The sequence below is a fragment of the Schistocerca gregaria genome, chromosome 5, assembly GCF_023897955.1.
Source record: "Schistocerca gregaria isolate iqSchGreg1 chromosome 5, iqSchGreg1.2, whole genome shotgun sequence".
Taxonomy (NCBI): domain Eukaryota; kingdom Metazoa; phylum Arthropoda; class Insecta; order Orthoptera; family Acrididae; genus Schistocerca; species Schistocerca gregaria.
Genome location: NC_064924.1, coordinates 30,400,383 through 30,413,414, shown reverse-complemented (window position 1 = coordinate 30,413,414; position 13,032 = coordinate 30,400,383).

Here is a 13,032-nt window from a genome sequence, read left to right as displayed (position 1 = left end):
CCTTATCATCACAGTATGTTAAATCTCATGTCGTGCTTTTGGTGGAATATTCTTGGTTTTATAAATTATTCTCCAGTGTTATTGAACAACTAGCCTTACGTGGAACGACTGTTACTTGCCATACAACTTACGGTAATGTGTGGTAACTCAACAATAATAATAGCTACTAAAACCGTACAATAGTATAATTTGTATAGATGTTTGTTGAGGCAATCAGATTGATACGTGTTTTTAATGAGGTATAGTCTCTGAATATGAAAATAAATCTTATGACTGACTATGACTACCTAATGTATGTCGTCGTCCGTGAGAGGCTGTTACCAAACGTCTTGAGGCATTCTGTTTTAGGCTGCGGTGAATGACCACTGCCATGTGCAACAGTACGAAAACGACAGATATCTTTTTAGTAAGGAAAGACAGAACGGAGGAAGCATCTCGAAGGTATTTTCCAGTGACTACCGTAGAGTTACTAATCACCTTATTGTCCATCAAGGTTAGTTTATTCTGTGAACCAACACACGGGTAAAATTATTCCATGCAGAATCTGTTTAATTCGTGGCATTTTTCTAAAGTTAATGACCACGTCTCTGCCCACGTATACACAATTGAAATCAACGTGTTGTTTTTTAAAGCTAGCGTTATGTTTTACCTCTAGCACCCATAAATGTTCGAATCTTTATCATCTTTCTTTGGTACATTGGCAGTGGATCCAAATATTCGGAAGCCGCTCTTTAAACAATGCCTTTCTTTCCAAGTCAACCATTCCTCTATGCGGTCTCTATACATACTTCCATCTATTTGGATGGTTCTGCATACAATGGCTTTGTAATCCTTTACACAGACTCTGTACTCGGCCCCTTCTAACATTCAAACAAAAAACAAAATCATGCATCTCAGAAAATCCTCAGCGACCTTATATTCTCCTATTATCACAACGTTCTTAGTCCTTTTAAAAATCTGAGCTCATGCTAAAATTTTGAATAAAAAATTATCGGTAAATACAGCAGAGGACTTCCAGTATACTGACTCACACTCAGTCTGCTAACGGTCTCGTCAAAGAGCCAGATAGGGTGGAGGGGAGGACCCAAAGTCGGGGGAGCCTTTTGCCCTGCTTCTAAGGGCACGAGAATAAGCAGTGATTAACAGTAGAAGGCAATGGAGACACATAATGTGTACCCAAACGACTTGTGCGTTGTATTTAAAGAAGTTGTCATGATGGTGTCTCCACTGGGAGAATATTCCGGAGGCCATGAGAAACAGACTGAATTAGGAAAGTGCAACAATTCTTGGGCCAAGTCTGAATATGACAAGTAAACCAGAAAATCTGGGAAGGGAAACTGAGAGTTGTTGTTGTTGTCTTCAGTTCTGAGACTGCTTTGATGCAGCTCTCCATGCTACTCTATCCTGTGTAAGCTTCTTCATCTCCCAGTACCTACTGCAACCTACATCCTTCTGAATCTGCTTAGTGTATTTATCTCTTGGTCTCCCTCTACGATTTTTACCCTCCACGCTGCCCTCCAATACTAAATTGGTGATCCCTTGATGCCTCAGATCATGCCCTACCAACCGATCCCTTCTTCTTGTCAAGTTGTGTTACGAACTTCTCTTCTCCCCAATCCAATTCAATACTTCCTCATTAGTTATGTGATCCACCCATCTAATCTTTAGCATTCTTCTGTAGCACCACATTTCGAAAGCTTCTATTCTCTTCTTGTCCAAACTATTTATCGTCCATGTTTCGCTTCCATACATGGCTACACTCCACACAAATACTTTCAGAAATGACTTCCTGACACTTAAATCTATACTCGATGTTAACAAATTTCTCTTCTTCAGAAACGCTTTCCTTGCCATTGCCAGTCTACATTTTATATCCTCCCTACTTTGACCATCATCAGTTATTCTGCTCACCAAATAGCAAAAATTATTTAATATTTTAAGTGTCTCATTTCCTAATCTAATTCCCTCAGCATCATTCGACTTAATTCGACTGAATTCCATTATCCTCGTTTTGCTTTTGTTGATGTTCATCTTATATCCTCCTTTCAAGAAACTATCCATTCCATTCAACTGCTCTTCGAAGTCCTTTGCTGTCTCTGACAGAATTACAATGTCATCGGCGAACCTCAAAGTTTTATTTCTTCTCCATGCATTTTAATACCTATTCCGAATTTTTCTTTTGTTTCCTTCACTGCTTGCTCAATATACAGATTGAATAACATCGTGGAGAGGCTGCAACCATGTCTTACTCCCTTCCCAACCACTGCTTCCCTTTCATGTCCCTCGACTCTTATAACTGAAATCTGGTTTCTGTACAAATTGTAAATAGCCTTTCGCTCCCTGTATTTTACCCATGCCACCTTTAGAATTTGAAAGAGAGTATTCCAGTCAACATTGTCAAAAGCTTTCTCTAAGCCTACAAATGCTAGAAACGTAGGTTTGCCCTTCCTTCATCTAGATTCTACTTTAAGTCGTAAGGTCAGTATTGCTTCACGTGTTCCAGTATTTCTGCGGAATCCTAACTGATCTTCCCCCAGGTCGGTTTCTACTAGTTTTTCCATTCGTTTGTAAAGAGTTCGAGTTAGTATTTTGCAGCTGTGGCTTAATAAACTGATTGTTCGGTAATTTTCACATCTGTCAACACCTGCTTTCTTTGGGATTGGAATTATTATACCCTTCTTGAAGTCTGAGGGTATTTCGCCTATTTCATACATCTTGCTCACCAGATGGTACAGTTTTGTCAGGACTGGCTCTCCCAAGGCCGTCAGTAGTTCTAATGGAATGTTGTCTACTCCGGAGGCCTTGTTTCGACTCAGGTCTTTCAGTGCTCTGTCAAACTCTTCACGCAGTATCGTATCTCCCATTTCATTTTCATCTACATCCTCTTCCATTTCCATAATATTGTCCTCAAGTTGCCATCTGAGCTCTTGATATTCATACAATTGGTTCTCTTATCTCCAAAGGTCTCTTTAATTATCCTGTAGGCAGTATCTATCTTACCCCTAGTGAGATAAGCCTCTACATGCTTACATTTGTCCTCAAGCGATCCCTGCTTAGCCATTTTGCACTTCCTGTCGATCTCATTTTTGAGACGTTTGTATTCCTTTTTGCCTGCTTCATTTATTGCATTTTTATATTTTCTACTTTCATCAATTAAATTCAATATTTCTTGTGTTACCCAAGGATTTCTACTAACCCTCGTATTTTTACCTACTTGATCCTCTGCTGCCTTCGCTACTTCATCCCTCAAATCTACCCATTCTTCTTCCACTGTATTTCTATCCCCCCTTCCTATCAATTGTTCCCTTATGCTCTCCCTGAAACTCTTACCATTATATAATCTATCTGATACCTTTTAGTATCTCCAGGGTTCTTCCATGTATACAACCTCCTTTCATGATTCTGAAACCAAGTGTTAGCTATGATTAAGTTGTGCTCCGTGCAAAGTTTTACCAGGCGGCTTCCTCTTTCATTTCTTTGCCCCAATCGATATTCACCTACTACGTTTCCTACTCTTCCTTTTCCTACTACCGAATTCCAGTCACCCATGACTATTAAATTTTCGTCTCCGTTCACTATCTCAATAATTTCTTTTATTTCATCATACATTTCTTCAATTTTTCGTCATCTACAGAGCTAGTTCGCATATAAACTTGTACCACTGTAGTAGGTGTGGGCTTCGTATCTATCTTGGCCACAATAATGCATTCACTATGCTGTTTGTAGTAGCTTACCCGCATTCCTATTTTCCTATTCATTATTAAACCTACTCCTGCGTGACCCCTATTTGATTTTGTGTTTATAACCCTGTAGTCACCTGACCAGACGTCTTGTTCCTCCTGCCACCGAACTTCACTAATTCCCACTATATCTAACTTTAACCTATCCTTTTCCCTTTTTAAGTTTTCTAACCTACCTGCTCGATTAAGGGATCTGACATTCCACGCTCCGATCCGTAGAACGCCAGTTTTCTTTCTCCTGATAACGACATCCTCTTGAGTAGTCCACGCCCGGAGATCCGAATGGGGGACTATTTTACCTCCGGAATATTTTACCCAAGAGGACGCCATCATCATTTAATCATACAGTAAAGTTGCATGCCCGCGGGAAAAATTACGGTTGTAGTTTCTCCTTGCTTTCCGCCGTTCGCAATACCAGCACAGCAAGGCAGTTTTGGTGAGTGTTACAAGGCCAGATCAGTCAATCATCCAGACTGTTGCCCTTGCAACTACTGAAAAGGCTGCTGCCCCTCTTCAGGAACCACACGTTTGTCTGGCCTCTCAACAGATACCCCTCCGTTGTGGCTGCACCTACGGTACGGCTATCTGTATCGCTGAGGCACGCAAGCCTCCCCACCAAAGGCAAGGTCCATGTTTCATTTGGGGGTGAGAGAGCCAACCTAAATATAAAATTCTGCTCCAAAACGTAAGACAAAAATACCAACATTTCCGTAACGAAAGTATGACATAGTCACCACTGCTTACCTGTTTCTTTCCTTAATTACTTTCGGTGTGAATACATACGGAAAAAAATCAGAGCACCTATAAGGAATTGTGCGACATAAAGGAAAGTTGATAGGCCTGTTTCTACATCTGAAAGATCATTTCTATTAAAATTTCACACCAGTCGCAGAAGAGTGGCGCCAGTATCGCCACTATGAGATATGCTCTAAATGCACGCCGTAACAGTTGTTAGCTTAGTTACCTTTGAGTCAGGACATGATGAGTTGACGTTAGTGAAGAATAGCTTTAAGACGATGAAGACGCCTTTATCAACGTCTCACTGAATGTGAACGAGGTCGTGTAATTGGGATACGAAAAGCTGGATGTTCCGTCTTCTGTGTCGTCCGAACAAGACACAGCCAGACGAAAGCACCGCAGGCGAGCTGGCGCCTGGCCAACAGAGACTCGCCACTTGCGCGACGTCCATCGGCGCCACGGCCAGCGCTGAGGATGAAGACGTCGACTAGGCCTCGGACAGCAGCCGGCCGTGTTCAGTGCGCCAGTGACCGGACCACAGCGGACAGGCATGACAGCAGCTGTCGCTCACTTTGCTATAGACCGTCGTCCAGGGCTGGCGGCGTTTACTCAACTCTTAGTACTGAACATACAGCTATAAATAGCATTTGCTATGTACCGTAAAGTTTACCTGCGGTTATTTGCACTTAGCCATTGAGGCCCCTTTTGTGTTGTATTACATGCAGCGTTACTGACTTTATTATTCAACTAGTGACAAACATAAGTAATTCTTTTAACCTACTTGTGTAACTTTTTTACTGATTTGTTGGACTGTCGTAGAACTTTCGTTTACCTATCTAGTTACCTGACACTCGAGCATAGCTGTGTAATAGCGGCAGGGAGAAATTGTCTTAGTAGTGTACTGCTCCAGAAGGCGTCTCACGAACTCACAAACTCGGCCTACCGTAACAACAGTGGCAACACGACCTCCACAATAGTAGTGGTGTGACAGCAGGAGCATTTTACCGCAAATTTCTACGTCAGCCTCCAGATTCTACCTTTTGTGTCGCCATTCCTGAACAGCATTAGGGGTGGTGTTTTACAATTGGTTAACGCTCGTCCACACACCGCTGTTGTAACGCAACAAGCTCTAAGGAGTGTCGACATGTCGCCTTCAACTACTCGATCGCCAGATCTGTCTCCAATCGAGCTCATATAAGACATCGTTGGACAACATCTCCAACGTCATTCACAAACAGCATTAACCATCCCAGGACTGACCGACCTAGTGCAACAAGCGTGGAGCTCCATTCCACAAACTCACATCCGGCACTTGTACAACTCGACGTATGCTCGTTTTGCATGCTTGCGTTCAACAGTATGGCGGTTACACTAGTTATTAATTTACCAGCATTCCTTATTTTCATTGGGTTATCTCGCCCTTACATTAACCTGTGATCTTACAATGTTAATCGCTTACGTATGTTACCTAGACAAATGCATTCCCCAAATTTCATCACGCTCTAGTAATTACTTTTTGGTTTTGCGAGTTTTTCCGTCAGTGTAAGTGGTTAGACAGACAACATTGTTTCTCAAAGATTTTAATGTTTACAATTATGATGAAACTGAAAAAACTGAATTAAAATTTGTACTATGGCTGGGACTTGAACCCATGTCTTCTTGCTTACTTGGCACCAATGGTAGCTGTTTCACTACCACAGCTCACATTGCTGCATGGACTATCCAAGTCCAGTGCTCTCCCCAACACAAAATTCACTTCACATCTTCAGCTTATTTCCTCATTCTTGGGGACGGCGTTGGAGGCGGGTAGTCCATGCAGCAATTCAGCAATTCAGCTATAGTGCTGCAGTGGTAAAATGGCTAGAATTCCTGCCGAGTACTCAAGGAGACCCTGGTTCAAGTCCCAAAAATGGTTCAAATGGCTCTGAGCACTATGGGACTTAACAGCTGTGGTCATCAGTCCCCTAGAACTTAGAACTACTTAAACCTAACTAACGTAAGGACATCACACACATCCATGCCCGAGGCAGGATTCGAACCAGCGACCGTAGCAGTCGTGCGGTTCCGGACTGCGCACCTACAACCGCGAGACCACCGCGGCCGGCTTGAAGTCCCAGCTTCGGTACAAATTTTAATTACATTAACGTAGGTAAAGATGAGTCTCAAATTTCTAGAGGAAAATTTAATCAAAAGGTATACAAATCCACATGTTTGTAGTCACTGAGCTAAACAAAAGTGCATTATACAAACAACAACGTAAATATGACTTACAAAACTTTTTAGGGGGTTTTGTGTTACTTTTACCATGACACATAAAGTTGGGCTAGGTAGGTACCTAAACTTTTATCCACTTTCGGTCCAAATCACCGAAGTCATCCTTAATACAATGATAATATTCTACCATTACTACTACTTGCTAAAACCTTTCGCCACTATATACATTACTTCTAATCTCTGTTTACTCCTTCAAAAGACTCTTAACCACGTATCTGCAAAATTTTTCCTATGTCAGTTCACAGTGAACAGGTTGAATGGAATGTTGGTTTCTGTTCTTAATTTCCTGTTTGCATGTCCTCTCACTGGAACAAGGGGATAACAGGCTAAAAGTAAGATTTGAAAGTAGGTCATAAACTACTTTTGTAAGCAAGGGAGATAATGGGAGAGAGCCAGTGCCACTTACGTAACAAAATGGACGTGATTAATTTGTACAATTTTATGGAAAGGTTATTATATAGTATACATTTAGTATCGTAATACCGAAAAACTGGTCGCAGATGGAGCAGCAGTTTGTAAGAAGAAGAAGATACCAGTGCAAGAAGACTATCGGATTTGCAAAGCTTCGAGGATTGGTGGAGAGACGCTGGATGTAACCCACTGTGCACATATAGAGGAAGAAATCCAGCACTCGTACACCATCGCTGGAAACAGTGGTTACTGTAAAATACGTTGGAGTAATCGACGTAAAGTGGAATGAGGCGATGTGCCCGAGCGGTTCTAGGCGCTTCGTCCGGAACCGGGCTGCTGCTGAGGTCGCAGGTTCTAATTCTGGCTCGAGCATGGATGTGTGTGATGTCTTTAGGTTAGTTAGGTTTAAATAGTTCTAAGTCTATGGGACTGATGACCTCAGATGTTAAGTCACACAGTGCTTAGAGCCATTTGATCCATTACTTTTTGGAGTGGGTAGATTAGCAGAACGGAGGCCGAGCTGTGAGAAATGTTAAGGAAATCTAATTCATCCACGGAAGAAGTCGTTTCTCAAACACTACTACTTATAAAATGGCGTAATGGCGCTACATGATTGGTTGTGACGAATCATGTCGCTGTTAGGATTGTATTAGTTTAGTATTTCCATTTGAATAGGTAACAGGAAAAGCTCACGGAATTCACAGGGAAATGACGACGTAAATCTCGCAAAACATTATGGGGTTGATATGCATTCAAAAATGCATTCAGCGAAGATTGTGATATTATTAATGCGGGTGTTACAAATCAGGTTTCTCAGTACAGTTTCTCTAAGGACATTAGGATCGTCTGGGAAAGTTGCTGCATTTCTTCTACAGAATCTAGTTTAAATTACAACAAAACTTATGTATCGTACACTAGTGTGATTACAAATCGGTGTTCGCTATGATAGTGTTTTCGTTTTAGGACCTAAGCAGTGGAGAGGCTAATGACCTGTCGGAGGTCGCTAACCTTGGTGGTGGTATGGGACCTAATATCGAATGTGAATCAACTTTTCCTAACATTAGCGGTTCTTCGATGTTGTGCAGGAGTCATGGGAGCACGCCGGTTTCGTCGTTGTGGATGAGTACACTGTTGGACGATCGTGAAACTGAGATGTAGCAATTACAGAAAGAGAGGAATGCAGTGCTAACAAGTAGGCAGTGTAACGAATAGACTTAAACGCGGCTGTATTACAGAAATTACTTCTTGGTTTCTGTAACAGAGGGATGAAATGTACGCTACCCTACGCTGAATCCTATATCAGAGTCATTCTACTCTCGAATAACATGTGTGACAAACGAACAGTGCACTAATCTTTACATATCTCGTTGTTATGTGTGTAGCTTTGTAAAGCAATATAGATCTGGAAGTATTAATTTTACTTTTCGATCTACATACTGTATACCACAGAGCATTGTACATGGCGGAGAATATGTGGCACACTTTTTTTATTGGTTTTTCAGCCATGTTAAGCAGCGGAATAGCGCATTTCGATGAGATATAAAACTCCTATTGCTGCCCAAAAAAGAATCTGTATGCGCCTGCGCATTAAGAAGGAGGTGTTAAATATTTAGATTTTATTTGTGTGTTCTAAATATTTTACAAAACAAAACATGATTAGGCTGCATGTTAATGTTGTTCATTTAATACGTTTGGTTAGCTAATTTCGAGTCTGCATCATTCTCAAGTACCTCAAATTAAAATATACCAATGTGGAAGAGAATAATACAGTCTGCACACTTAGTTTTGTAAATTTAAGGCATTATACAGATCTCATTAACGTGACCAAACCATAGTATGTGGCCACACGCCATGATTCACATATAAATATCGACAGAATCCACATCATGACGCTACGCATCACGTGTCCTACAACAATAACACTAACTGCGTGTACTGCAGTCCCAAAATACTAACAGCTTTTCGAGCACTTCTAGGCGCTTCAGTCCGGAACCGCGCTGCTGCTACGGTTGCAAGTTCGATGTGATGTCGTTATGTTAATTAGGCTCAAGTAGTTCTAGGTCGAGGGGATGTTAAGTCCCATAGTGCTTAGAGTCATTTGAACGATTTTGAACTAACAGCTTTTATCATATTGTCAAAGATATTCTTATATCTAACAAGGCATAACTACCGATAGCAACATACATGTGATATAGGTCCCGAGTTCGAGTCTCGGTCCGGCCCACAGTTTTAATCTGCCAGGAAGTTTCATATCAGCGCACACTCCGCTGCAGAGTGAAAATCTCATTCTGGATACATGAGATACATTACACAATTTCCTAACGTGTCGGGTGTAAATCCCGTATTGTGTAATAAGTGTACAGTGACGGAAGGATGTTTGATTTTGTTGAGAGATCCACAACCTCACTTTCACTTGCATTGCTCCATCACTACCAAAGTGATCCTCGAAGGTGTGTTTTAAATTCTGGAAACACATGAAAATCAGATGAGGCCAAGTCGGGACTGTGTGGAGGATGAACAATGACAGTGATCGTAAGGCGTCGGGTTGTTGAAGGTGTCGCAGCACTAGTGTGCTGGGGAAGAACGAAGAGGTCGACTTTCACTGCATTTGTTTTGTTTAAAGTTTCCATATAAAAGAAGTGGAGGCAATGATTCTCAGTCCGCCCCCATACCTACATTCGAACTCGAGAGTTACGGCACGTGGAAGACAAAGATAGATAGAGAGAGAGGGGGGAGTGGCAGTGGGAGGGAGGAAGGTAGGGTTTATGTGTGTATGATAAATCCCTTCACTGGGGAATTTCCTCTCTTCATACCTGAAGACGTGTCACTGACCTCATGTGTACTGAGACTGTAACACACGCAGCCTAGTAACCTCTACCGCCATGAGTGGAACGCATAAGTTCCTGATGATGTCTTCTACAGTTGTTGTCGTCTGCGCAAACAACAGCACGTCGGTCGCGAGTTCTTTAGCCTGAGGTTGTAATAGATTGTTAGCGAGGAGCTGGTATTGTATAATTAAATTTTAAATTGGTTTGTTTAAAAGAGATGCCACTCACTTTTTATTATCAGATTACGAGGAGCTGCACAATTATAGTCCACTTTATGAAACACAAATACTTATCTTTCTTCACACTTTCAAGGAAATAAAGAAAATAGTGACTTGCGTCTATGCCTAAGTGCTATCAAAGTAGTTTTCAACTACATGTTAAAAAAAAACAGTCTGATAATTAAGGTCTTAACCGATATCGGCCGCGGCAGACTACATGTCTGTCTTCCGAGGCTGCCTAACCAGTTCTGATCTTACAGTCGAACCACCTTGCCCGCCATCCAAGTTAAGCGAGACCCGAAGATCTTCTAAGTACTTTGGCTGCCTTTTCGTTTAGCAACTATTTAATATTATGCTGGTGATTAACATGTTAGAGATAGAGGATAGCCTGCTTTTGAGAGACACTTTTTACATGAAATGCAAGTACATTTCCTTTTTAGTTTTATTAATACAGAAATTTGTCATTTTGGCGCGCTACTTCCGAACACATCAGCCAATCGCGGAGAGGAACCACAATTTTAGGGCTGTTTCTGACGTTACTCGTACCGATTGAACCATCTGTAACCGGTACGTCAGACGCAATTACGTCGTCTTTCCACTGCCTTCTAAACTGCTCTGAGTAGAGCTTCTTGTAGCTGAAAATAAGTATTACATAGTCTTCCTACTCTTTTTATTCTTCCTGAGTGTGGTCTCTGTTCTCCAATGACGTTTCATGATACTGATCGACAGACGTAGAAAGTACGAGTAGTGAGTCCACTTGATGATCATGAGTGTCATCCCCAGACGAAGAAAGGGGAGGAGCTATCACAAAAATGGCGTGTCTTGCTGCCGACTTATACGTCATCCAGAACCTCAAGGTGACCATAAAGGTAAAAGCTACTCACAGCCATGTTATTATAGTAGGTCATAAATCAACCTTCGTGAAGCAAGTGAAAGAAACCGAAAGCGCAAGTGTGCTCCTGGGTGGGTAACACGAAAGAACTGCCAAAGAAACTCGCCGGTCTTAAATACGTAATCTATAAGACCACAAGTGAGCGGCATGTTTAACATAATGGCTCAGGCAGGGCTTTTTTACTCACAAAGCCTAGTGACCGGTTTGTTTACGTAAAAGATCTTTGGGTCCCTACCCAATCGTCTCTTACGGGGTACCTAACAGGATGCTGCTTTCAAGGATAGGTATACAATAATTCCAGCAAATCACATTAATAGTTTTTATTACAATAAAGAAGATTGACAGAACTTAACTTTGGAATTACCACGACTCGTGACAGTTTGTGGGTCACAGATAACGGCTATCGTAGTGCTCTCTTGTAAGGCGTGGTTCCTACCAGCGTCCGTCTTCTCCTCTCCCTTTACTGTCCGGCCGAGGCTGAACGGAGCGGCGCTCATGTTCTCGTCTTGCGAAGACCGCTCCTGTCGCCGTGCCGTCCTTGTCAGCGGGATACTGGCTGCTTTCGTCTCACGGCCTTCTCTGCTCTTCCGTTCGTTGCCTTCGTGCTTTCGCTTGTCGATACGCCGGAACATTCCTCCCCCCAAAGCGACGGACCGTCGTCTTGTAGGGAGTACGGCCACGGCGGGGGAGGCAGGAGAGAGGGCGCATCGCGGGACCGGGAGCTGTGGCTGCAGGGGGCGTGAAGCTTCCGCACGTACCCAACCATCCGGTCTAACGTCTGGCGGAAACGTCCCCTGGAAAACGTCCAGAAGGATACGCGTCCACCTCCTGCTGTCACGAGCCAGATGAAGAAGGCGGTGACTGCTGAAGTGTGGGCGGATCCAGCTCCATTGGTAGGACGAGGAGGCGGAGGCGGAGGCCTCTTCCCGGTAGGGTCGTCCGGCGTTGTCGTGATGACACCCTCTGGCAGCTGATGTGGCCGCGCTGTCCTCTGGATCCGCGAATGAGGGGGAAGAGGCACTGAAAGATAGTTGATTTCGGTGGCGGCGCTGCAAGTCATCTGGTTCTGAAATAAGATACACTCAAGCGCCAAGTCGACGGACGATGTCGCCTCGCGTCCATCCTCTGCTGCCACTAAAAGCCCTATAAACAGCAATATCATGCGGCGCGAAAGTATTTGCGACTTTCCTTCGGTGGCGGATGCTGAGGAGGGTGGAGCGGGCGGAGCAGTGTCTGAGGGCGACCGCCGTGAAGCAATTCCACCTGCGATGGTCCATCTCGTGGGTGCGAACGATATGAGGCGAGAAACAGATGCAATGCTTGATCCCTGGTCTGTGCGGAGCGAAATTTGGCCATGTACTGCTTGAAGGTTCTGACAAAACGTTCCGCTTCGCCGTTTGGCCGTGGATGGAACGGTGCACTAGTTACATGCTGAATGCCATTGTTCAAAGAATGTTTCAAATTTATTTGACTTAAACTGAGGTCCGTTGCCTAACACTATTACTTCAGGTAACCACTCAGTTGAGAGGCAGCTTCTACAAACAAGGAATGTTGAGGAAATATTGAGAAATAGCGAATTGTTTAACAATTTCGGAAAACTGATAAACAAAATCCCAAAGGAATCTCAGGGAGCCTACCTGCGGAGATGTTAAATGGCGTGTGCGCGCTCAAGATCTACTGCGCAAATGTAAATATGAAAATATATTGTTTGTTTAAGTCTGTGATTGTCTGTAGATTGTAGTTGTGGTTAGTTCAATATGGTGGTGGAGGGAATACAAGAATGGTAGTAGGTTAGGGACGGGATACTCTCCGGGAGGATTCCAGAGAGGCTAAGAGGCCGTTCAACGATGTTGTTGTTGTGGTCTTCAGTCCTGAGACTAGTTTGATGCACCTCTCCATGCTACTCTGTCCTGTGCAAGCTTCTTCATCTC